We start from the raw sequence: 26609 nt of genomic DNA on the forward strand, positions 1-26609 counted from the left end.
ACACAGTGGATCTGGGAGTATTCTCTGTGAAATAAGTCAGACGGAGAGAGACAAGTACTGTGTGTTACCACTTATATGTGAGTGATTATTTCCTTCAGCTCTAGAAGCCTTCGGAGCACGTCTCAGCACAAAACGAGGCACTGAGTCAGCCGCTGGGCAGGCAGCACTGGATCGCGAGGGCGCGGTCAGAGCTTCAGATGTAAAACCGAGACACAATCGTGCGTTTCTGGTATTGAAAGTCTCAGCGTGGGAGAGGAGACTTGGAAAGAAAGTGCTAATTAACAGAGAAAGAGAAAAGGGGAGGGAAACAGAAGAACACCATGTCTCAGAAGCCAAGCACGAAACACAAGCGTTTTAGGAGAAACGGGGCATCGTTCCTGAGCATGTAAGGGACAGAACTGACCGATGAACTCCATTGGGTCATATGATGCCCAGTGACTTTGGGCAAATTGTGCTAATTGGCGGAAAGAATGGGGATGGTTTTTCACCTTTTCTAATGCTTTTCTTCGCTTTCAAATATTTTGACTTGGCATGCATGACTTTTCCTGTTTTGGCTTTATGGCCTCATTTAATCTTCAGAACATTTTCTGAATCTCAAAACATGCTAACCACTGAAGGATGTGGACCCTGAGCCGTGAGAAAATAAAGCTGGAATTAAGTATTTTCACTTTTGTGTTTTACTGCCGTGAGCTAATTGCGTTTCTATTCTAATTACATAGCATGCAATGAGGATTTAAAAGAATTTTGGCCAAGAATCTCTATCTGGGGCTTAATAATTAAAACTCACTTCCTCAGCATACTCTGGAGTCTCATTGTATTTGTCTTCACCTTGCTTTGCTTTAGAAGTGACCTTGGACTGCTTGTGCCTTCAGTTTGCTGAGCTACCAGAGGGTCATTGAATTCACTCCCCTTGAAGCTCCCTGGCGCTGCAGATTGATCTTGTCCCCCTCAAAATTCGCGTGCTGGAGCCCTAACCCGCAGTGTGACTGAATTCGGAGATGGGGCCCCTGAAGAGGTAACTAAGGTAAAATGAGGTCACTAGAGCGGGCCCTAATTCAACAGGATGGGGGTCCTCATTAGAACAGGAGGCCGGGACTCAGGCACACGCTGGGGAGACGAGGGGGAGACGCAGGCGGAAGGGGACCTTCCACAGGCCAGGAGAGAAGACGCAGGAGAAACCAGCCCTGCCAACACCGCGATCTCAGACTTCCAGCCTCCAGGACTGTGAGAAGGTAAATTCCACCCGGTAAGCCACCCAGCTTAGGGTATTTATTATGGCAGCCAAGCACACTAGGACCCCGGGAGAAAAAGACACTAATGTTCCAGTCTTGAGCGCCCCTCATCCCCCGAGTATTTCATATTCAGCAAAGATACTTTTGCTTTGTAAATCTGGTGCCATGTTATCCGCTTTTTTTCCCTACTCATTCAACAAATATATTAACAAGCATTTATTGTGCACTTACTGTGCACCAGGCAAGTTTCTAGGGCTAGAGACACAGAAATGAGCAAAACCGAATTGGAGCTCACGTCTCTGTGCACACAGAAAACAAACGAGGAAATGGAGAATGGGACTCAATTCAGGGCAGCAGCAGAGCTGCCTACGGAACTAGAATTCAAACCCAGGGTGTTTATTTCTAGCCCAGCCCTCCTCCAGGTTCGTCCACTCCTCCTTCCATGACTAGGGAGGGATTTCCACAAACGGTCATTCAGACTTTTTCCTCCAATAAACCCAGTGACCACAGACTCCATCCCTGGAACTACATTTACTCAAATTCTTTTTTCTTATCTTATACCCTCAGTCACAGTCAAATTTTTTTAAATCATTTCATAAATTGCTTTAGAAGTTTTATTTAGAAAATAAAAGGATATATTTACATTGCCCTTGGGGAGTTGGCACATTTACTCATTTCAGATAATTAAACAGATACATGTGCAGGCAGGTATGCGTTCTTTTTTTTTTGCACACAACTTGAAGTCATGGTTTAGACTCACTTATAGCAAATACACTCGTCCTGTGGAGCGGGCACATTTTTATTATTTTCATTCTGACTTGGTTTTCTTCTGTGTTTAATTTCCCTCTGGTCCGGATTATCTGTTTCCATGACTGAGGGGAGCTTTGTCTAGATCCTTGGGACCAATAGTGTGACCCCTACTTGAGACAACGGTGGCTAAAGTAGAAACGGGTCCAAGAGAAAGTTTCATTGCAGCCGCCCATTTCACATTTCTTCACGTATTAGGTAACCAGCCACATCGTAGCTGCGCGTGCCTGCCCTTCGCATGCTCCGAGCCGACACACCAACGTAGCACATTTTCACGTTGTCTAATCCAGTCACCTGAGGGAGCAGCCCAGCGGTGCCCCTGCAGCCAAGGTGACGGGCGATGACAGCGTCCTCATGTCTGCAGACCAAGGTGGGAAAAACGTCAAACGTCCTCCAAGGAGGAGGTAAGACAGGACGAACTCTGCGAATATTCGTGTAGTTGTAAACTTTGGAGAAGCAGGCTGACTTTCTGCAGCTGTCCCAGCGTGATGACTCCTCGACCCAGCCCCTTGGGGTGAATTTGTAGATGTCAGAGGTAGAGGGGGCTGCGGTGGAGCGGAGCGATGGAAGAGGTTGCAAAATCTTGCACTGGGGTGGGGAGGGGGACCCTTTCCTTGTCCAGAACTCCACTTTGGACTCGAAGTGGAGAGAGCCACGCCCTAGCTCCAAGGACTCCAGCCAAACATCACAGTAACAAAGACATTTCCAAAACTCCTGCAAGCCAGTGCAATCTTTAGTTTATTACAGTTGCCTCAGGACCAACAGCGCCCTGGTCACCAAAAAAAAAAAAAAAAAAGGGTCCTGGCATGATCACATGTTTGTCTTGATTACACGTTGAATTGTTGACTGAATAACCCCGGGCTGCGGCGTAACAGTTTCTCACCAGGAAGGTGCCCTAGGGTTTTTGTTTTTTATTGAAGTGTAGTCAGTTTACAATGTTGTATCAATTTCTGATTTAATAGACTTTTCATTTTCTCTTTCCAAGCATCTCCGCTCCTGACCAGAAGAGATGCTCAATCAATTAAGAACAGTCCAAAAAAGTTCACTTGTTGGCAAGAAGCCTTTAAAAAAGGAAGGGTAACATTTCTCCCCTTGAATTATAGTAAAAATAAAGAAGGAACGCAAACGAGGCCGGTGTCTGACGTGTCCTATATGCTGGATAAATGGACACGAGTTATTAATTCAATGGCCCTTTCCATGTGCAAGCAAAACGCACTTAAAGCTTACAAAGTGCTCTGGGCTCTACACACCCATCTGAGTTAGAGCTGGGGGAAGGGCTGAGAAAGCACTCTCTCCAGCAAGTCACATACATTCTCCTCTGCAACGATTACCGACGTCTCTTGATTGACCGACCGCACTGCGGACACACACAGAAACAGCCCCACCCCAGCCATGACTGAGACACGGACGCACCTCCAAAGTAAGAAGACATTTATGTTATCCAGCATTTACGAAAGAAAACGGTGGTTTTCGTTATTTTGGTTATTGAAGATGGGAATAATTCTTTAACTCTGGAAACTCCTCTCCAACTCATGGGGGTTCTCTCGGGTGTGAGTGTGCCAGCTGCTTGCCGAAGAAGTCAGTGTTTCACAACACATTTCTGAGGGGGTAGAAATTAGCAAAACTATTGAGAGCCTTCATGTGGCTTGAGCTGTGACATTCTGTACTTGGCTTTTCGCATCCAGTTTAGGTACTGTAACCCATTATAAACGTTGGGGAGAGCGGCCAATATGATTAAAGTTGTGAAATAATTTCCATTATAAGCTTTAATTTGAAGACATTTAAATTTTATGGATAACTCATCTTTGGTTGCAATTTTCCATTTCCAGTTTTTCTCCAAATGTGATTTTTTATTTGTTTGTTTTAGAAAAAATGAGGTTATTTAACTGTTTGAGTGTGCGGACATGAAAATATCTATTTTCTGATTGATTCTGTTGAATACATTTATTTAAAAAAAACTCCAATTATTGTAAATTGCCTGAATTTAAATTGCAAACTTAGAAAGTGAGGCAAGCTTCAGTGATGAGTTTTCTAAACTAGAGTAAATGTCTGTAGTGAATAATTAAGATCTTAGAGCATAAAGTGTATAGAAAGAAATCAGAGTGAGCTCATTCCAGTTCACAGTCTCTCTTTCAAGTCCCAAAATCTGAAAGCACACCTTCTTGGGTCGTATCAAACTTTGCAAATGAAAGTTGCATAATGAACCCAATTGTATTACCAATTTATCTACTTGCTTATACTCAGATAAGAAATAAGCCTCTTCTTCTGGAAGACTAGTTCGTGATTATCACAGAAAAAGTCCTCTCTCCCCCTGGTAACCATAGTTTGTTTTCTGTGTCTGTGAGCCTATCTCTGTTTTGTAAATAAGTTCATTTGTATTCTTTTTTTTTTTTTTTTTTTTTACATTCTACACAGAAGTGTTATCATATGATATTTGTCTTTCTCTATCTGGCTGACTTCACTTAGAATGACTATCTCCAGGTCCATCCATGTTGCTGCAAATCTTTTTAACTTTTATTTCTTGATCTTGCCTAACTGGACTGGCTCCCATAAAGCGGACTTCCTATACGAGTTGAATGTAAGTACTAAGAGCAACAGAAAGATATTGGAAAAGTAGAGACACATTCTCAAGATTATGAAATTCAAAATCAGGTTCGGGTCTAACTAGCTGTAAGCCAACGCTTTTTAAATTTTGCTGTGTTTTGGAAAAGCGCAATTATGCCTCAGAGCACATTTTCCAAAAGCTCCCCTGACGTCCAAATGGTTCTGAGGCTCACTGAGGTGAACGGCCATGAACTTCAAACACACACTGTTCTATCGGAGCCAATTACTGCATTAGACAAACTGAGAACCCAGAGAGAACAGAGTAATGAAAAAGTGCATTTCTAGCCAATTTCTGAGCACCTGTTATAATGCTCGATTTTTCTTGGCAAAATCCAGGGCTAAATCATGAGGACTGACATAAAAGAAAGAAATGCCCTTTCTCTAAAAATACTAAAATCTTATAGATTTCTTACAGAATTTTCACTTCACTGTGCTATTATACAAAATTGCATGACATGCGAAGGGAAAATTCCGTGCCCAAACTATGGAAAATCTGTGCATTTAAAGCAACAACAACCATCTGGCTTTCAGCACATGTATCATCTCCCGCCAAGCTGAGTTCTTCTAACTTCAAGATTGCTATGGCGCTAATACAAGTTACACTTCTGAAAGAAGTTTTCCAAACTTTTCATGAGGCGTTTCATCTGTATAAAATACAGGTTTGTGACCAAAATTGCAACAGCCTTTTTAATTTTATGCATGCATTTTTTAATGTTAACTTTATGTATTTTTAATTTTATGTAATTGTATCCTTTAAGATAAATGCAATGCATTGAATGTATAAGAATATAAGAATACATTTTGTAATTTTTAATAGAAATCAATAAATATATCAGAGAATAAAAAACCCTTCTCTAGACTACAATGCTGGTGAGTTGATTGAGAAATAAGGAGCACTTTGTATGGAAGAGCATTTGGACTATTTTGTATTATTAAAATTGTGTAAGAGTCTGGGACTTCTCCTCAGGACAAGATAGCACCGATCAGTTATTACCTGCTCCCCCCAGAACAAGCAGAACTGTAGAGCCTGGAAATGACACAACAGGCAACCAGAACAGAACCCTGAGAGGTGCCGAGAAGAAGGCACACTGGTTGGGGTCTGAGGATGGAAGTTACAACACAATGACAGGGCGTCATATGTCCCTCGTCCAACAAAAGTTGACCCAGGAAAGACTAGAATCCCTCAAAATACATGAAACAGAAACAGAATTGAAGGAAGAAATGCACAAACCCACAGTCACACGTTGGGACTTCAGCACAGAATTCTCAGCACCGGCAGAACCGTGGACGGAAAATCAGCAAGGATCCAGAATGCCTAAACCACACAGCCAGCCCACAAGATACAGCTGACAAGTACCAAACAGCCCCCTCAGTAACGGATGATTGCACACTTTTTTCAAGGAATCATGGAACATCCACACAGGTGGGGGGTCAGCAGAGACAGACTACATCCTGAGCAATAAAGCAAAGCTCTGCAATGTCGAAGGCATTTAAATCCTCCGCCCATAGAGGAGCCGGATTTGAAGCAAATAAAAGAAAGGCAACGGGAGCATCTCTCACGTGAAAATTAAACCTCACGCTTCTAAGCAATCCATGGGCCAAAGAGGAGGTCTCAAAAGGAATGTAGAATATACACAGACCTGGATGAAAATACGAACAGAAATATCAAAATCTGCAGGATGCGGCTGAAGGAGTGCCAACAATGCTGACATAGAAATGGGTGGCATTACACTAGAAATGGGTGAGGGCCTCACGTCAGTGACCCAAACTCCTACCTCTGGAAACTCGTCCAGGAGCAAAGTGAACCCAGAGCAAGCAGAGGGAGATAAATAATAAATACAAGGGCCGAGATCCATGAAAGGGAATAAAAGGAGCTAACAGAGGAAAACCCCAAATAAGAAACATCACTGAGACAGAGGATCTCACTACAGAGCCCACAGCCACTAAAAAGACAACGAGGAACACCATGGACAACTCTAGACGCGTACGTTCTATACCTCGGGAAATATGGACCAACTCCTCAAAGTCATGAACTGCCCACACTCACCCAAGGTGAGGTGAAAAGCTGAACAGGCTTCTAACCATCATAGAAGTTAAGCTGGGGGGTGGGGGTTGGGAAGAGGTACACTGGGATTTCAAAATTGTAGAATAGATAAACAAGGTTATACTGTAGAGCACAGGGAAGTATACAAGATCTCGTGGCAGCTCACAGAGAAGAAATGTGACAGTGAATATATGTATGTTCATGTATGACTGAAAAATTGTGCTCCACACTTGAATTTGACACAACATTGCAAAATGATTATAAATCATTAAAAAATATTAAAAAAAAAAAAAGTTAAACTGATGATCAAAAACCTCCCCACAAAGAAGTGTCAGACGCAGAGGTCGCCTGGGGAACTCTTCAGAACATTTCAAAAAATAAACTGCAATTTACACAATCTCTTCCAGAAACTAGAAGGGACAGCTGCCAACTCATTTTACAAGCCTAACGGTACCCTTTCATTATGTCAACACATAATACAAAGATAACGCAAAATAAGAAAGCTGTAGACCAGTGTTTCTTGTGGGCACTGGCACAAAGGGGCTTCACAAAATATTAGCAAACTGAACCCAGCAGTGTGTGCAGGGAACCATGCACCGTGACCGGGGAGATCTGCAGCCGTCATGCAAGGATGGCTTGACGTGTGCATCCATTCCTCCAACCAGGAGCATTTAGGTTGCTTCCATGTCTCGTTTATTCTGAACAATACTGCAGTGAAAATGGGGGTGCAGACATGTCTACGAGATGGCTATTTCATTTCCTCTGGATAAATACCCAGAAGTGGGATTGCTGGGTCCTATGGTAGTTCCATTTTTAATTTTTTGAGGAATCTCCGTACTGGTTTCCACAGTGGCTGCACTAACTTACTTTCCCACCAACAGTGCACAGGGCTCCCTTTTCTCCACAGCCTCCACGGTACTTCTATCTCCTGTCTGGTTGAGAACAGTGGCTCTAAGAGGTGTAAGGTGATATCTGTTTCGGTCTTTGATGACAGTGAGCACTTTTCATGTCCCAGATGGCCATTTGTACGTCTTCTCTGGAGAAATGTCTGTTCAACTCCTCTGCCCATTTATTAATCAGATTTTTTTTTTTGCCATTGAATTGAGTTTCTTAAATAGTTTGGATATTAACCTCTTACTAGATAGAAGGTTTGCAAATATTGTCTCTCTTTCCACAAGCTTGCCTTGTCACCTTGTTGCTGGTTTCCTTAGACGTGCAGAAGCTTTAGAGTTTGATGGAATCCCTCTTGTTGAACTTTGCTTTTATTGCTTGTGGTTTTGTTGCAAAGATCCAGGAACAATATGGGATATGTTGGTTGGTCAAATGAATATCTATGAGGAAGGCATATACATATATTTCTAACTTATGGTAGCCATAAAAAAGAAATTCCAGGATTGTAGATGTAAATACAAGAGGCAGAACAATAAAAGTTGAGGATAAAACTGGTGAAGACCATCTTCATAAGCTTGGTGGAGTGAAAAAAAAATTTAAGCAAGGCACAAACAGCAATAATAGGAAAAGAGCAATAAATTTGACCACATTAAATTAAGAACTTCTGTTTATCAAAGACACCAAAAAAAATAAAATAAAATAAAAATCAAGTCACAGACTGGGAGAATGGCTCATTAAAGCATACGACTAACCAAGACGACAGTGTCTAAAATGCAAAACAAACCCTTACGAATCAGTAAGAAAAGCATGTAAAAGAAAAGTGGACAAGAGGCTTGAAGCAACACGTCAATTGAAGAAGATATTTGGATCAAAAATAAATTGACTCACAGGTACACAAATGCCTTAGTCATTAGGAAATTCAAATTCAGATCTTCTTTTAGTTTAAAAAATTTTTTTTAAATTGACATGTAATCAGTTACAATGCATCAGTTTCTGGTGTCCCAGTCGTGCATACACATACATTTATTCATTTTCATATTTTTTTCCTTAACAGTTATTACAAGATATTGAATATAGTTCCCTGTGATGTACAGAAGAAACTTGGGGGGCGGTTACCTATTGTTATATACAGTGGATAACACCTGCAAATCTCAAATTCCCAAATGTATCCCTTCCCTCCCCCTTTCCCCTGGTAACCATAAAATTGTTTACTATGTCTCTGCAAGTCTGTTTCTGTTTTGTAGATGAGTTCATTAGTGTCCACTTTTTTACCTGTTTTTTAGATTCCACATATGAGTGATCTCATATAGTATTTGTCTTTCTCTTTCTGGCTTACTTCACTTAGGATGACATTCTCCAGGGCCATCCATGTTGCTGCAAACGGCATTATTATATTCTTTTTCATGGCTGAGTAGTATTCCATTGTATAAATAGACAACTTCTTTATCCAGTCATCTGTCAATGGACATGTAGGTGTTTCCATGTCTAGGCTACTGTAAATAGTGCTGCTGTGAACACTGGGGTGCAGGTGTCTTTTTGAATTAGAGTTTTGGGGGGATTTTAGATGGATGTAATGGGACTGAACTTAAAGTGGGCAAAGCCCATCATACTTCAGTTCATCGTAAGATTAGGGTACCAGAGCCCACGTGGCCTAAGGCAAGTCATGTCACACAGCGGGCTGGGTGTTCTCATCGGCAGGTGGTGCCGTGAGTGAGGGACTTGGCACTGCACCTTGCACACGGGGGAGCGCTGAGCTTCGCGAGTCCAGAGGGCTGTCCCTGTGCGGCCACGACTACTACTCTGCCCCTTGCTGTCACCATCAACATTGTGACTGGCTCTGAGAAATGATCGTGTCGCAGAGTCCCCCTGCCCCTGGCAGTAACTGAAACCCACGCTGGGCTTCCCATCTTGAGGCTGCCCCTTTGCAGACCCTCCCTGGAGCCTGAGATTGGCAGATGCGGCCCAAGGCCACCTGCCTGCAGGCGGGCATGATGTCACCGGGCCAGATCGCAGCACCGTGTAGCTGCAGGCCTAGAGAATCTTCACTCCTCTGGGTGCAAAGGGCTACACTCTGCTGCCCTCCTTCCCTACCCGGAGCCCCCTTTGCTTCCGACACACATGGCACCAGCAAGCTGGGAGGTTTTGTGGGCCCGCAGGGCCCGGGGAGGAGGCAGCCTTAGTGCCACCATCTGTCGGAGGGCTGGGCCGGCACCCCTGGTGCCCCCGGCGGGTGACTGCATCGTCACCGTCAGCTCCTTGAGGATCTGACCCAACTCCCCTTGGCCGAGCCAGTGGAAAATGCATTTACGTTTGGCAAATGCCAATGCAATTGGGCTTTTAAAAATTCCAGGAGACTTTAATTGCAGAAAATCACTTCAGTTTAAATCCCTTATTGTCTTTTTTCTCTCTCTCTCTCTTGAAGCTGAGCAATGAGACCCAACGAGGGTTTAATAAAAACGAATTCCCACCAGAGCCCAGCACTCATCTCTCAACTGCCTTAAATCTTCTGTTCGCGAAACGCTGCCCAACTTCCTTACTGCAAGAGGTCAGCAGCCTGTTTCTAATTTATGCTTACTACTCCCTCCAGGAGGTGGAAGGAGAAGCAGCCAGAGAACAAAGCCTGCAGAGGGGCCGTGGCTCCGGGCCTGCGGCACAGCCAGCCCGTGCTCCGCGCGCTGCGGGCGCCACGCGAGAGCCCAGGGGCCCGCGCAGAGCGGAGCGCCGCCCGCCAGCACCCCTGGACGCTGGCTACGGCTCCCGTGACCCGCCGCCCCTCCGTCCCCCGGGCCGCGCAGGATCGCAGTGTCTCCGCACCAGCTCGGAGAGTCAGGCCCCACGCTGACCGCGTGCCAGGGTGGCATCAGTGCAATTCAAACCCGCTTCCCAGGTTGTTCTCCTGCCAGGCGAGTGCAGGGCGCTCGGCCACATTTCAGTGTCAGAGAAACCAGAGGTTTGCAGGAACCCCAGAACCCAGGACGGTGCTTTAGTGCTTCAGCGTGTCCCAGGTAGCGCGGGGAACGTCGCTTGTCTGAAATTTCAGTTGACCCGGGCGCTCTACGTTTGTTTGCCAAATCTGGCAACCCTAGCACCCGGAGACGTCTCCTGATGAGAGCCCGCTGTTGGCTACTGTGTCCTCTTAACTGGCGCAGGTCTCAGTTCAGCTCAAAAATAATGTGAATTTGGCCGGGGGGCAGGGGACAGTGCGCCTTAATATTTTGTTTTAGGTTTATGAGAAGGAAAGAAAGAGGAAGGGAAGGCAGGAGGGGAGTGTGGGTGTGAAGGAGGAGGGAAAGAATAAGATAAGATTTCTCAGAACATCTCCTGCTAAAAACAACAACACAGGAATATACATAAAATAGACAAACAAGCTTATACTGTAGAGCACAGGAAACTATATTCAATATCTTACAGTAGCTCACGGTGAAAAAGAACATGAAAAGGAATATATGTATGTTCACGTGTGACTGAAGCATGTGCTCTGCACCAGAAATGGACACAACATTGCAAACTGACTACATTTCAATTAAAAAAGAATTCTTTTTAATAAAAGTAAAGGACTTGGGGGAAAAAAGTAATTTAGCTTAGAACTCAAGTAAACACCAAGACCTCACATAGGACATTTATCTAGAACAGCAACCTGCTAAGTATGGCGCTGGGACAATTCCATTTGAATCTGCATCTGTTTTGTTAACTGAGTTAAACCGTTAAAGCCATGCTTCTCAAATACTATCCCAACCCAGCAGACCTGCAAGAATTCGATTACAGGACGCCAGCTAAACTACATGCTGGTAAACTCAGTCTTCATCCTTCCACAATGCAGCCTGCGAGGCCCCAGCCAGCTGGGGACCTGAAGCATCTACACCTTCGGTGTTTTTACTGGCAAACTAATTCACGGGTTTGGTTTTTTAAAATATTTACCCGGGGTTGTCTCTCCAGATCCGCACACAGTCACATTTCTCACTAGCTTGAGAAGCCACTGCGCCTCCCCAGGCCTCGGCTGCTGGCTCCAGGCAATGAGACCTGGGCCGCGGGGCCCCGACAGACCTCTCACCCTCATATTTAATGATCCCCTGAGTCAGGCTCCAAATCGGAGATTTGTAGGTGGTAGTAGATTTAAACATCGCTTTTCTCTGTTGAACGGTGGTCAAAGAACACAAATAAACACTTGCTTCATTCTTGTTGAAGGTCAGGCACATGAGACACTATATCCAGACGCCGGATGGAAATCTTATACCCGAAGTAAACATTCGGGCAGAGGGTGCAACTGGGCGTGCGGGGGCGGTAACGGTAAAATCACGCTGTCCTATTTCTATTTACTTCAGGCTCATTGTATTTACCTGCAAACACCAGAATATATTCCAGTGGGAACAGAGATCCAGGGAGATAAAGCTTCACTGGGTACTGACTTCACATCACGGTGATTTTACTGTAAAAATCCCTTTCTTTGTCATCCCGACTTCTCAGCCTATAAACCGCAAGAGTGGAGAGGAGCGACTGTATCAAGTTCCCAGGACATCCCTGCATGGCGGGGACATCCCTACATCACTGGGGCATCTGCTGACCCCGGGGGCCACACACAGGAAAAGACGTCATTCCACCTTCTGCAAGCGGGGAAGACGTGGACACAGCCAAGCTGAACCCACCTCAGTGGTTTCATAGCAGCCGGTGATGGAAAGGCTTTGGAGTGGGAGGGTGAGGGAAGCCCCACATCCTTGGAGGAGCCCTGGGGCAACCCCTGGAGGAGGAACAGAGGGGAGCCCCGAAGGCTCAGGACATGAAAGCTGAACTGACATTGCCACGGTGTCACCGGCCGTGGACTGTGGGCCACGCTGCCCTGTCCAGGGTGAGAGCGTTTTAAAATGTAGGGCAGTGGAGGGGGAGGTGTAGCTCCAGGATAGAGCACGTGCTCAGCATGCACGAGGTCCCAGGTTCAATCCCCAATCCCTCCATTAAAATAAATAAATATACATGAATAAACCTAATTACCCTCCCAGTGGAATAAAGTAATTTTTAAAAATTAAAATTAAATTTAAAATATAGGGCATTAATAGAAGCTTGAGGTGCGTAAGTCCATCAGGTCAGGAGATGAGCCACTGAAAGGGCGGTTTGCTCGGGGTCCCTGGGGCAGGAGGCCACAGGGGAAGCAGTGGGGTCAGCCGGGAGGCAGGTGGACAGAGGACCGGGGGCAGGAGCCTCCCTGTGTCCTCCTTGGAGGGAACTCGGCAGGACACACACGGGCACCAGGACTCCAGCAGCTGTGGGAGTCCGGTCCTGGCCCTCCGGTGACGAGGGCTCAGGGTTGGGGGTTCTTTGGGCCACTGCACGCCCATCATCTGCGGTTTTTCGGAGGAGGAAATGAACACAGCAGGAAGGTGCGGGCGTGCTGGCCGTCCCTGGGTCCAGTGGGGTCCCGCTCGGCCGCAGCTCCCCATCCTCCACGCCTCCCCACCGTGCTCCCGGGGCCTCGGAACATTCCACCTCTGACTCGGACGCACCAGCCCCCCGAACTGTTCGTGAGCTGGCTGCGCAGACACCGGAGGGGACCAGGGCAGGTGTCCCCACCCGCATCACCTGCACCTCCCGGGAAGGAGGGGACTCGGGGAGACCCGGCGGTGCTGGTCAGCTCGGCCAGACACGTTCCCTTACGCCGACCAAATGCTTCCAAATTAGCGTGTAGCCCACAGGTTTGACTTCAGAGCCATTAGGAAGGCCTCGCGCACATCAGTCAAGCCAGACAGCGTTTACCTACGGACACAAGGTTCAATTCAAGTAGTTCTTCTTTTCTTTTTCTTTATTTTTTTCAGCCTTTTCTTGGTTGGGGGGGTGGGGTGGTAATTAGGTTTATCTGTTTTCTTAACGGAGGTGCTGGGGATGGAACCCAGGACCTCGTGCATGCTGAGCACACGCTCTACCCCTGAGCTACACCCTCCCCCTCCTTTTTAAAAAATCTTTATTTATTTACTCAAGTCATTTTTAGATCTGGCCAGATATCTAAATATTAGACGTTGCCTAGGTAAGCAGTGCCCGATCAGAACACCCCACGTTCTGTGACGATCCTGGGCTCACGAATCACAGGTCGCGTGCCCGTATGGGCGTGGGCACAGCGGGAGGAAGCCGCAGCACCGGGGCCGTCAGGCCCGCCACCACCGCGCAGAATCCGCGGGCGTGAGAACCGCTGTCCCTCCAAACCAGTGACCCGCGTCACTTGGAGACCCACCAGGAGCACAGGACTGAGACGACCACGTTTGTACATTTTCACACTTACGAAGCTCTTTCTTTTTTTTTAATTTCCTCTCAGTGGAAAGACAAAATATATATAAATGACGGCGTACGTAGAGTTGCAACACTGGACTAGAATACCTGTGTTTACTGGCTTTTACGCTGGGGTCTTTAGTTTGCAGTGAGAAACTCTTTCACAAGACGTTCTGTGGCCGAAGCTGTCCTCCCGGAATCTTTTCAGAGCGAAGACCCTGCCAGGCGAGCAGCTGTGAGGTGTACGCTTAGAGGGGTGCAGGTACTTGGGGAGAAAATGTAGGAACCATTTCCAAAGCCCTTCTGAAGGGTCGTCCGCGTGAAAGCAATAAACCATGAACGCCTGCGGAGGCGGACGTCAGGCAGCAAAAGCGAGGCTGCTCAGGTGAGACACGGGGCACCGTGTCCCTGAGACCCAGGGTGACACGTGGACAAGCGCTCTTTGCACGGACAGACGGATAGACGGACGGAGGCCCCCACGGTCCGGATCAGAGGCCCAGGGAGCGACGTCCCCACAACACGCTACCTCCTCCATCGCCATCAGCTGAGAACTTCCAGACAAAACTTGCACCGCGACGTCAGGGCTGCCCTCTCCCCAACGAGCACAGATCAGCTTCAGGAGGTAACTGGGGTCTCCGCCTGAGTCCGCCCAAGCTCTGTTTGTTAAAGATTGCAAGCTGTCGTCTCCCCTCTGCTGTCTGGGCTCACACTACACGGTAACAGTTAAGGACAGACCCCCCCCCCCCGGCCTCAGCAGGCCCGTCCGACACCCTCCGTACAAGGGGAGGACTCACGTCCACGCCCGTGAGGCCTGGGGTGCCTGCCCGCCAAGGCCTGGCGTGCGGGGAACACTGTGTGCAGTCACACGTTGTCTCAACACGGACAAAACACAGACAAAAAGCAACCCCCAAACACCCCAAGATGCTTTAAGAGTCAAGGGGAAGGAATGATCTTAGAAAAGTTCTGATTTGTGTTGTTTCCACCCAAGAAAGATGGAAAATAGGTGTGTGTTTAACGTGGAGGAGTTAGGCTCTGAGGCCACACCTCCTGGTCTCCTTTTCAAAGGACGGGGAAGCCGACAGAAAGGAGGGTCTGAAATAGTAGCAGTAACCGCAGACCCATCCTTCCTCGTGGCCAAGGCTTGCTTGAGTTCAGCTGGGCATTTTTTTTCTTTTTTTGATATAAGAAGAATATTCAAGCAGAAATAAACTCCAAAATGTTGAACTCCTTTTACTCAGAAGTGGGCGTCTCCGGCATCTCTTCGGTATAAACTGTTGCATTCTTTATTTGCTCCTGCGGACATGTTGCCACATTCAATTCAAACAGAAAGCTTTGGAAAGAGAAACTCGGTAATTCCCTGTCGTGCAAAAGTTGTGACGTATCACGGTGTGTAAGGGCTTTGCCGTGGGCGGCAAGTTAGAAAGTTATTTCATCTCGTTTCCGGGAGGTGGAGGGTAGAACATGCCGAGAAAATGTTCTGCAAACTTCTCCCTTCGAATTTCTGCTCTGCTCCTTCGTTGTCTGCTAAATACTGGTCTTGAGAGGATTGTGACGACTTATTTTGAAAACCAAAGGGAGAGACTTTTTCCCCCTTTGAAAACCAGGCACTGGAGGAACCAGAAGAATTCGGTCGATCCCACTGGAAGCATCTCCTGGTTGAGTCATTTCTCTTCTAACCCCAAGACACCTCTTGTTCCTTTAAACACTTCCTGAAATCTTCCCCTCCTTAGAAAGTGAGCGAACTCACACACTCACTCACACACTCACACACACGCACACTCACATGCTCACACACACGTCATTATTCCCGTACCTTCATCGTGCTTTCTTCTGTGAGTAAAACCTCCGCACTTAGGGTCGTTGTGTCCAGTTGTGCAGGTTGTGCACTATTACAGTGCAGCGTGTCTGGCCAAGGCCGGAGCGAGAGCTGAAACGCAAGCTTGCATGCTGGGGCAGGGCAGGGTCTGCCTCGAAGGGCACACACCCTTGTTTGCAGATAATGCTTGTCAGGAGGGGGTATGCTGTGTATAATCGCTCAAGAAGCAGTGTGGATTTTTGGGGGTCCCCCATAGGCTACATGAATCCCTGGGGGTGTTTTAGATCGAGAGTTGAAGAAGACGGACACATCCCACCCTTGCATGACACCGTGCTGTGTGGATCATAACAGGAAGCATTCTGGAAAGAACACAAGCCACGGACGTTAGGTCTGACGAGGCTGAGTCCAGAATCTTCCTTCCTGCCCCACATGGGTGAGAGGTGGGTATGCGTCCAAGACAGGGAGTCTGAGAGGGACGGGAGTGGGGAGGGGCTGGCCCATGGTGGGGGGTCTCCGGGGGTTAGGAGCTGCGCCCAGCGGGCGCCTGTGGTTCTGCCCCTCGTCCTGTGGGAGCCCGTGATGTCTGCTGGGTGCGTTCTGCTAGCGCTGGTGAGGCGTCCTCGGCCCTCCTGCCTGCTGCCTAGCCCTTCTTCCCTGGTACGGAGGCCTCTGCCCAGTGACGACCCTCCCTGGTCCTTGCCGGGGAGCCACCATGGCGACACCCAGCTAGGGACCGTCTCACGTGGCCCCTGGCCCCAAGGAGTAGCACTCATCTGCAGCGACCTCCGATCAGGAGGCACCCTCGCCCCACGCCCTGGAAAGCCTCTGCCTGGTGTGGCCCAGCAGGAGCGCTCCGTCGTGAAGTCAACCCTGGCAAAACGCTCGCTGGGCACCAGGCCTTCAGGGGGTAGCTTACCTGCATTATCTGTCACCACAGCCCTCTGGGAGGCCACCTCACATCTCTCTACCTATGAAAGAGAGAAAAAACAAAAGCCCCCACTCCCCATGTGGTAGGAAGGCAGCCAGAGTGAGAAATGGCATCCAGACCCTCCGCAGGGCGCCTGGGGCACCGCTGGTTCCTCCGTGGTGGCAGCGCCCTCTGCAAAGAAGTCAGCACAGAAGCCTGCGTCTGGGCCGCGTGCACACAGCGGGGAGAAGAAGTCGCTCAACCCTGGAACAGTTCGGTTGAAATGATTTTTTTCATATTCGGTCTCTGTGGCCAAGTCCTCCTTGCTGGGTTAACTTTCGAAACTGAGAACAAACGGTCATCGAGTAGGTTAAGATGACCTCAGCCCGAGTGTGTTTCCTGCTGTGAGTTCACTCGGAATGTTCCGGGCTGCGTGTCAAACGCGTTCCCATTGTGCAGCTGCCAGAGGGGAAAATGCCCATTGTCCTGGCTGGTGCCATTTTTATTTAAATTACAGCCCAGCTCTTGGAAAGTCTTGACAGGTCATCGATGTGAAATAATGGGCAAAGAACTTCTGGAGAAAGACGCATTGTTTTTATTAACAGAAAATAACCCATGGTCAGAAGGGCACATTTGGAGGCAGAAACTATAAAAGAGAAAAGCATTTCTATACAGGCGTTTTTCTAAACACAACTACATTTTTTTTCAGATGTTCCATCTGTTTTCTTTTTTTTTTTGTATAGTCAGTTTACAACGTTGTGTCAGTTTCTGGCCATACGAATACACGCATATATTCCTTTTGAGATTCTTTTTCATTATAAGTTATTACAAGATATTGAATATAGTTCCCTGTGCTGTACAGAAACTTACTGTTTATCTATTTTATATGCAGTAGTTAGTATCTGCAAATCTTGAACTCCCAATTTATCCTTCCTCACCCTTTACCCTCTGGAAACACAAGTTTGTTTTCTATGTCTGTGAGTCTGTTTCTGTTTCATAAACAAGTTCACTTGTGTCTTTTTTTTTACATTCCACATGTGAGTGATCTCATATGGCATTTTTCTTTCTCTTTCTGGCTGACTTCACTTAGAATGATGATCTCCACATCCATCCATGTTGCTGCAAATGGCGTTATTTCATTCTTTTTTATGGCTGAGTAGTATTCCATTGCATAAATAGACCACTACTTCTTTATCCAGTCACCTGTTGATGGACATTTAGGCTGTTTCCATGTCTTGGCTATTGTAAATAGTGCTGCTGTGAACATTGGGGTGCAGGTGTCTTTGAAGTAGGGTTCCTTCTGGATACATGCGCAGGAGTGGGATTCCTGGGTCAGAGGGTAAGTCTATTTTCAGTTTTTTGGGGAATCTCCATACTGCTTTCCACAGTGGCTGCACCAAACTGCATTCCCACCAGCAGTGGAGGAGGGCTCCCTTTTCTCCACAGCCTCTCCAGCATTTGTCATTTGTGGACTTTCGAAGGATGGCCATTCCGACTGGTGTGAGGTGACACCTCATCGCAGTTTTGATTTGCATTTCTTGACAGTTAGTGATGTGGAGCATCTTTGCATGTGTCTGTAGGCCGTCTGGATGTCTCCTTTGGCCCCACCAGTACATTTACACTTGACCTCCCTCACTTTCCCAGGTGTGACTACCACAGGGCTCACGTGTTGATTGGTAGCATGCATTCAGGTGGGTTTGACGGGTACCAAAGAGGAGGGTTAAGCAACCAAGGGAGGCTTACCGCCAAATTCTTCACAGCAGCCGCATCTAAGCATCAAGGAAGGACACTGAGCTGTGTTACAGCCTTTACTCAGGATCAGTCCTGAAAGCAGGGCCCCGTCTGGCTGCATCCCACAAGGGGAGGGGTCCACAGGAGATGTGGGACTCTGCCGTGGGGGTGCACAGAGTCGCAGGCAGAGCGGGCAGGGCAGGGAGGACCCCTGTGAGTTGTGGGAGCATCCTGACACGGCACCGGGAGAGGGCGAGGGAGGCCCCCCAGGGACAGGTGACCGTGCAAGAACAGTGTCCCCCAGACCATAGATGTGAGCCCCCATTCACACTGGGGACGGAAGGACTGTTAGGAGTTGGAGGCAGAGAGGGAGGTGCCGGAGTGAGTCTGGCGGGGTCTCAGCGTGGGGACCTGCATAGACACGATGCCACGGCCACACGGATGCCTGAGCCGAAGGTTACCCTCGCCTCCCGCTCCCCGATCTGAGCAGCCATGCTCTCCGATGTGGCGAGTCGTGTCCGGCTCACTAAGGACAGCAGCCCTGACCCCCCCAGGACCTCAGCCGCCACATTGTGACCAGCCCCGTGGGGCACCCCCATGTCTCAGAGACACGGGTGACAGGAGAATCTCTGAGAAAAAGAGGACACTTTCTTCCACGAGCAGCTGGCCAGTGTGCACCTGGGGAGGCTGCCGGCGGCGAGAGTCACAGCTCCAGAAAAGTCCCTCCCCAGGAAGAGGATGGACCGCCCTGGCGGGGAGGGGCCCCCAGTGACTTTCCTAGCCCAGCTCCTGAACCCAGATAAACACATGGACTCACAGAAGCTAAGTCATACTTGTGGCCAAAGGAAGGTTGAATGCAGTTGCCGCTTCCCAGAGCCAGTCTTGGGTTTCCACCGGAGCTCGTTGGATCCCGACAGCCTGAAACCAGCCTGCACACAGCCTGCCTTGTGGGTTCCCAAAAAGCAGGTGAGCGACCATTTACAGAGATGATCAAATCTGTGACACTGCTGTCACCAGGCTTTGTCACAGAGCTCCTGGGAGGCGGGTGCGGGGTGACAGGAGCAGGGGCGATGGTCCACCTCCGAGTGGACAGGGGTTAAGTCCGCAACTCCAGGCGGCAGGAGGGCATGATGCCCCGGCAGGGGGACTAAGTGCAACAGGGGGAAGTGTCTGCAAATAATAAGGGGGTGACCCTGCGTTCGTCCCAGAGCAGGGAGAGTTTTCACCCTATCAAGATCCCTGCGTGTGTGCCCCACGCCCGGGTGCCTGGCAGCGCCTGCCCGTCCCCTCCCTGCATCTTAGCCGCCCGGGAGCTGATCTGCTCTTTGCATGCAGCCCCGGGACGGCTGTGCCTGCTCACGGACGGGCGCGGGTATCTCTGTGGACAGAAGGAGCAGACACACGACCGGGCAGTCCGTCTTGAGCCCCTTTCTCTGCAGCACAGAGGTGGGAAGGCCTCGGGAACTAGACGTCTCCGTGGACTTTGCACGAGGGACGGTGGAGGTCTGGAAGGCAAGGGGCCAGCCACCGGCCAATCAGAGAAGAGAGAACCAAGGAGGCAACTCTTCTATGAGTGGTGGTGGGAAAACAGAAGATTCTAGAGTCAGAAAATTCACAGTTCCCTGAGATAAGGCACAGCTCTGTCCAGCGGGCACCCACCACCGTGCACCTGCCCGAAATGCTCCGAGAAGCAGACCTGGGATGACACCAAAAAAAAACAATAACATGGAAAATTCACACAGAAACTCAAAGTGGATACACCTGTTTTTCTGATACTACACGTGCATATGCACACACAGATACATCCAAACACATACACATGCGCACAGACACAGACACACCCACACCCACACCCACACGGACGTACACACAAACATACATGCATGGTTTAGTCTACAGTTTGCCTCCGTTCTTTTCAACTAAAGTGTAAGGTTGAAAACATAAAAATATCAAGTCATATACGTGTCATGGAGGAAAGGGACCCGAGCTTGGGGCTCCAGGTGAGAGGAGAAAAAAGTCAGATGGAGTGTCCGGCACAGGTGAGCAGCACCCCCAGCCTAGAGTAGAACTTCCCTGACTGTGCTCTGGCGAGGGTCGGGATAATTGGTGCTCCTCGGAAATGAGCCAGGGACAGTCCCAGTACCGTGTCTGCACCTTCAAGTCTCTGGCACCATCACACCCCCGTCCTGTCTAACTCCACGTGGTAGCAGCTGTGACTCACAGGGCACCTGCTGCAGGGGCAGGACCAGCAGGACCTGAGTGGTGTCTCAGCTCGGCCACTTCACCACCTCGGAGCCAGGTTCCAACCTTCCCCTTAAGGAACACGCCTATGCTGTTGGTGGGAGTGTAGTTTGGTGCAGCCATTATGAAAAATAGTATGGAGATTTCTTAAAAAGCTAAAACTACACCTACCATGTGATCCAGCAATCCCAGTCCTGGGCATATATCCAGAGGGAACTCTAATTCAAAAAGACACCTGCACCCCAGTGTTCACAACAGCACTACTTACAACAGCCAAGACATAGAAACAACCTAAATGTCCATCAACAGATGACTGGATAAAGAAGCCGTGGTATATTTATACAATGGAATACTACTCAGCCATAAAAATTACAACATAACACCATTTGCAGCAACATGGATGTCCCTGGAGAATGTCATTCTAGGTGAAGTAAGCCAGAAAGAGAAAGAAAACTACCATATGAGATCGCTCATATGTGGAATCTAAAAAAAAAGACAAATGAACTTATTTACAAAATAGAAACAGACTCACAGACACAGAGAACACACTTGTGGTTACCAGGGGGAAAGGTGGGGAGGGATAAACTGGGAGTGTGAGATTTGCAGATACAAACTACTATGTATAAAACAGATAAACAACAAGGTCCTGCTGTAGAGCACAGGGAACATATTCAATACCTTGTAGTCACCTATAGTTTTAAAGAATCTGAAAAGTGAACATATGTATGTTCACGTGTGACTGAAGCACTGTGCTGTGCACCAGAACCACAGCACTGTAAACTGACTGTACTTCAATTTAAAAAATGTTCCCCCTAAATGGGGGCAGCATCACGTATTTCACGTGGCTGTTTGAAAACCCAGGCAAGAGAACTTCCCTGTAAAATGTGATGATTTCAAGCCACCACTCAAGTGTGCGTATCTGATGAGTCAGCATGTTTGGTGCATTTACCTATCAAGACTGTGTTGGCTATTTTTACACCTAAGCACAGAGAGCAAGATTTTGGGATAAAACATCAGCCTCTGGAAAGACTTATCTGGAGCAAGGCACAGGCCAGGACGGAGACTGCGTTAGCATCAAACCCCCATTTCCCTGGGAAAGCCAGGTGCAGGCAGCCCGCGTTTGGGGAGGGGTGCCACACAGATAATTAGCGACGAGGCCCACATCCCGCAGCCTCGGCCTGGCCTCTGCCCTTGACCGCAGGGCCGCTGCTCCCTTGACCTGACCCCCCAGCTGTCTGACTCCAGAAAGCCCCGGGGAGGGGGGCGGAGGCAGACACCGAAGGTCGGAGGAGCACATGAGAAAGTAAACACGGCGAGGTTCCCCCGGCTCGCAGGCGCCCCGCCAGGCCCTGGCGGCACGGATGTGCAGGGGCGTCCCTGGCTCTGGGAGCTCGTTACAAGGGAAGGAGGGAGCATCTTCACCCTGGCTGCTCCCCTCCGATTCCTGTGAGAAACAGGCCCAACCATATGCATCAAGGAGGGCGTCGCATCGTCTGAGAAGACGCAGTGTCACCGCACCACGAGGGCGTCCGCTTCCCCAGCCGCGCCAGGACGCGGGGCCGGGACGCCGACCCCCAGGACACGCGGGCCGGCTGCGGACGGCCCAGGCTCTGGAACCCAGGCAGTGCCGAGAGTGAGACCCCCAGACCGGGACGCGGGTGCCACCTCTTCCTCGCCACCTTGGCATCCGGGAAGGGAGGCATTTGGTCTTTGCTTTTAAGGTGGATGGGCGTTACTCCCGGTCAGCGTGCCCTTCCCTTTAACAACTAAAGCAGATGCTCAGTGCGGGTTTGACAGGCCTCAGACAGGCTGGTCTAGGCAGCGCCACACTCGGGTGAACTCACGTGTGAGCCAGACCTCAGTACATGAACGTCTCTTCTGTCGGCATGAACTTAGCGCAAGAGGTGAGGCGAGGGAACTGTAATCAATGTCTTGTCATAACCTGTAATGGGAAAAAATGTGAGAAGGAAGAAATGTAAGTATGTGTGTCTAAGTGAATCACTTTGCTGTGCACCTGAAACACTGTAAGTCAACAATACTTACACGAAAAAAGAGAGAGACGGGGGAGAAATGGCCAGAAAGTGTGGGCAGGAGGGCTGGGGGCCACACGAAGGGACTGGACCTCTCGAGGGAGTGGGACCAGGCGGAGGACCCCCCGTGGCTCCTGATCCACTGTGCCTGCGGCCGGAACTGCTCCTGGGGACGCTCAGTGCCCTTTACAAACATGTGGGAAGGGGCTCATCTTCCGTGGGGTTTCGAAATAGACTCGGAGACCAAGTAACCTTGTCCCGGCTTCGCCCCCGAAGGATTGTTTAAAGTTCCCCGGGCCCAGCCTGCGTGCTTCCAGAAAGCCGCAGCGTTTTGGCTGAGCTCAGGCGGGACCAGCAGGGGCTCCGGGCCGAACAGTGAACACACTTAACACTGGTTTTCACAGCAGAACCTCGACGAGGCTGGTTAGCACATGATTTGCTTGGCTTTTCGGACTGAGCCCCAGGAAAGCACATAAAAATGCTAATTAGAGGCTAAAACAATATGGAAAGTTCTTGAGACGTGGCGGAGGTGGTCGCCCTGGGCGGCAAGACATGGCTCTGAGCCCTCCCGGGCCGCAGGCGCTACTGAAGGCAGGCCCGCGTGCCCGCCGCGCCGCGAGGCCGCACAACTGACACTTGAGTTTGCAGCAGACGAAGGTTGACTGCAGGGCCGAGCAAGGAGCACGGGGTGGCCCCAGAAGACCCCGAACCCCTCGAAGGGTTTCAGCAAAGCACATTCGAAGGCCTGGTGAGGGCTGGGGCCGCAGGTGCGTGATCAGCTCGTGCACGGGTCTTCTGACGGGTTGATGTGGAGGGAACAGGATGTCAACCTGAGGGGCCACATGCTCTCCGTCGCCAAGTAGCTAATTTCTTCCCTTTGGTGGTGGTTTTTAGCATCTGAAAAATTCAAGAAATATATGTGAGATGCTATGAGCTGGGTCCTTCAGAGCGGAGCTGCAGGGGAGGACACGGGGAGGGGTCTGTCCCTGGGGGGCCCCCCGGGGACCTGCTCGGCTACTAGATACGTTCCTTTATAAAAGAGACCTTAGGAGTGGGCTGGCAGGACCCCCTTGGAGCCCTGTTGCCACCATTACAGTTCTGTTCAAGGAACTCCTTCCTTAGGGGCCCGCGGAGGCCCACCGCCAGCTCTGGCGCTGGCTCTGCTCAGAAGGCAGCCCGCGGGCGTGTCGTTCTCTGTGCAAGAAGCTCCCTTACACTCGATCTCATCGGCACCAGGCTTTCCCAGGCTCGCCCAGCCCCGATTCTCAGGGGTACCTTCCTCGCGCTTATAACCCTTATAGCAGCTTCTGTCTGTCTCTTTCGCAGATTGAAAACCACAGCAGGGTGAACGATGGAAAGCCCAGGACGCAGGTCACGAAACAACAAGAAGGAAACCATGAAGTTCTCTCGAGATGTTTAAGAATCACAGGAACTGCCTAAGAAAGAAACAGAAACATCACGCTTTGTAAACACCAGCTGAAGTTGCACCGGCCTTGTTTTGTTTGGAACGTAAACGTGGTCAGCTTTTACCTCCTGAAGGTGCTGGCCCACACTGAGCGAGCGGGGCTGAGCTGCGGATTTTTCAGTAAGGCCCGCCGTGTCACGCAGCCAGCTCCCCAGCAGCCTGAGGATGGGGAAGGCGGAAAGAGGGGCCTGCGTGCAGGGGCTTCTGCAGGGGGCTCCCCGAGAGGGGCACAAAGACCAGGGGCTTGGCACCCAAGGCCGCCTGCAGCATCGTGCCTCGCTCCACGACACAGGCTGTCTTCATCCCTCAGGGGGTGTGGGCTCCCTACTGGGGCCCATGTGGCTAAGCTGGGACTTAAGTGCCTCCAAGGACCCCCCCACGGTCATTCACCGGTGGGGCTGAGGACCAAACCCCAGATCACGTGACCTCCATTTCCCGGCACTGGCGGCTACCCACAAGCCCTCTCCTGGGTTCCAGTCCCAGCTGAAAGCAGGACCTCCAAGAGATGTCTGCTCCCCCGAGTTCTCTACAGCGTTATCTCAGTAGCCAGGGCTTGAAAGCAAGCAGAAGTCCACTGACGGACGAAAGGACAAAGAAAATGTGGGCTAGCTTCAGACCCAGATGATACAGATCTGGATTCCAGGTGCAGAGAGAGATACTCACACCCACTGCGGAATATTACTCAGCCCTAAACAGGAAGGAGATCCTATCATTTCCAACAACAGGGATGAACCTGGAGGCCGTCCCAGTGAGTGAAATAACAGGCACAGAAGGACAGACACCGCCTGATCTCACTTCTTTGAGGAAGCGGAAGTCAGACGCACAGAAGCAGGGAGTGGATGGTGGGCGCCGCGGGATGGCGGGCGTTAGTGGGTATAAAGCTCCACTCACGCGAGACGAATGGGTTTAGGACCTCTTGTGTGCGACAGTGCTACAGGTAACAATTTGGTGCTGTGCACGTAGCAACCTGTTAAAAGGGTAGATCGCGTACTCTTATCACAGAAAAGGAAAGGAAAAAAAACGACAAAGGGACACAAGACATCTCACGGAGGAGACGGACGTGTTTCTTACTTTGCTGTGATGGTACCACGGGAGCGAGCAATGTCCAAACTCCAAAATGCGCACATTAAGTCTGTGCCGTGGTTTGGATATTACATATCCCTCAGCGAAACTGAAAAAAAAAACAGAAAGAAATGTCAATAGTTCCCCTTTTATTTTATTTATTTATTCTTAAATTGAAGTCTAGCCCGTTACAGCGTGTCCGTTCCTGGGGTGCCATCTATTGCATTTCTTACACCATTCGGACAGGCTGAGAGGAAATGGCCAGAGCCTCTGGTGTTCCTAAGACACCCCCAGTTTCAGTGCCCAGAGGTCCTGGCGTGTGTCCTGGTTGGACTGTGGGGGAAAGGGAGCAGGAAGGGAGCCCCTTGTAAGGACCCCCCACCCCAAGGCCTCTGCCGATAGGTACGGACGTGACAGCATCCTGTGAAAGTCTGCAGAGTTCTCCCTACCTTTCCAGCAACCCAGCCCGAGGTCGGCCACGATGGGCAGTGCGAAGCCACGCCCTCGGCCAGTGGAGTCCAGGCCTGCCCCAGGAGGAAGGGCTGTGGACGGCTGTTTGCCCACGGTGGTTTTCGACGGCGAACAGAAACCAGAATAATGTGAAAAATGCCCAGGAGAAGAAATCCAGAAAAAGCCTCTGACTTTGGGAAGGGCCAATCGCATATCTGGGAAGTGGGCCACCTGGTTCTGAAGCCTCAGACACAACAAACGCCGGGGAGGACTGAGGGCAGCGGACCTCCAGCCAGAACCAGACGGGCCACTCGGGAGCCAGCCTGGCCACCGCTCCCGCGGGCTACCCCGGCCTGTGGCCACGTTGGGGAGACATTCTGCGCGGCCGAGTGAGGGCTCAGAGGAAGCTTCAGGGCCGTGAGGAATGTGCTGCTCTGTGAGCTATTTCCGTTAACAACTTGGAAGGAATAATAATTAGTAAAAACAGGAGTCGCCAGGCAGGGCCTGAGGCAGGGACACGAGAGCACGGGATTTGCAAAGCTCCAAGTTCAAGCACGGGTCCTGCTCCCCACTGCCCTGCGGGAACGGAGGGAAGTCGGTAACGCTCTCCGAGCCCCTGTTTCTTCTTCTGTGACGTTAGCAGACACCCGCCTGGTGGGGCGTCAGCGGCCTCAGGTGCCCCGCAGAAATGGAAGTCACGCCCTGGGCCTCCTGGTTATTCCCCGTGGCTCTGTGACCTGCAGCTCCGGTTAGGTGATCCCCCGCGAACCAGAGGAGCTCACCGCCGGGCTCAGTTCAGATTCCCAGAAGGAACCTCTGGCTTCCAGGGTGAAGATGGTCACAGAGTGATCAAGACATGAAATTCATTCATATGTTAAGAAACACTAACGTCCTTCCAGAATACATAAAAAGATTTTTTTAAAAGACCGCATGTGCTTTACCAAGCGCACTTAAGAGCGACTAGTATGGACCAGAGAAGGGGCAAATCTCACGGAACAGTGACTGAGATCCTCAACCAGCAGCTCACAAACAGGCCTCAGAGTTCAAACAGGCAGCAAAGTGGCAACTGAGCAACAC

The 26609-nt window shown here is 49.7% G+C and overlaps 1 long non-coding RNA gene across 1 annotated transcript; it reads right to left on the reverse strand.

The window, feature by feature from the left end:
- Positions 1-1819: 1819 nt before the first annotated feature.
- On the reverse strand, positions 1820-25933 carry LOC123615410 (uncharacterized). The gene is made up of 5 exons (XR_012504350.1): positions 25532-25933; positions 25092-25191; positions 23831-23991; positions 19102-23452; positions 1820-18322 (listed from the first exon to the last, which is right to left on the reverse strand). It is a non-coding gene; the product is annotated as an uncharacterized LOC123615410 (long non-coding RNA).
- Between the last annotated feature and the right edge of the window lie 676 nt (positions 25934-26609).

The sequence above is a fragment of the Camelus bactrianus genome, chromosome 36 (assembly GCF_048773025.1).
Source record: "Camelus bactrianus isolate YW-2024 breed Bactrian camel chromosome 36, ASM4877302v1, whole genome shotgun sequence".
Classification (NCBI taxonomy): Eukaryota; Metazoa; Chordata; class Mammalia; order Artiodactyla; family Camelidae; genus Camelus; species Camelus bactrianus.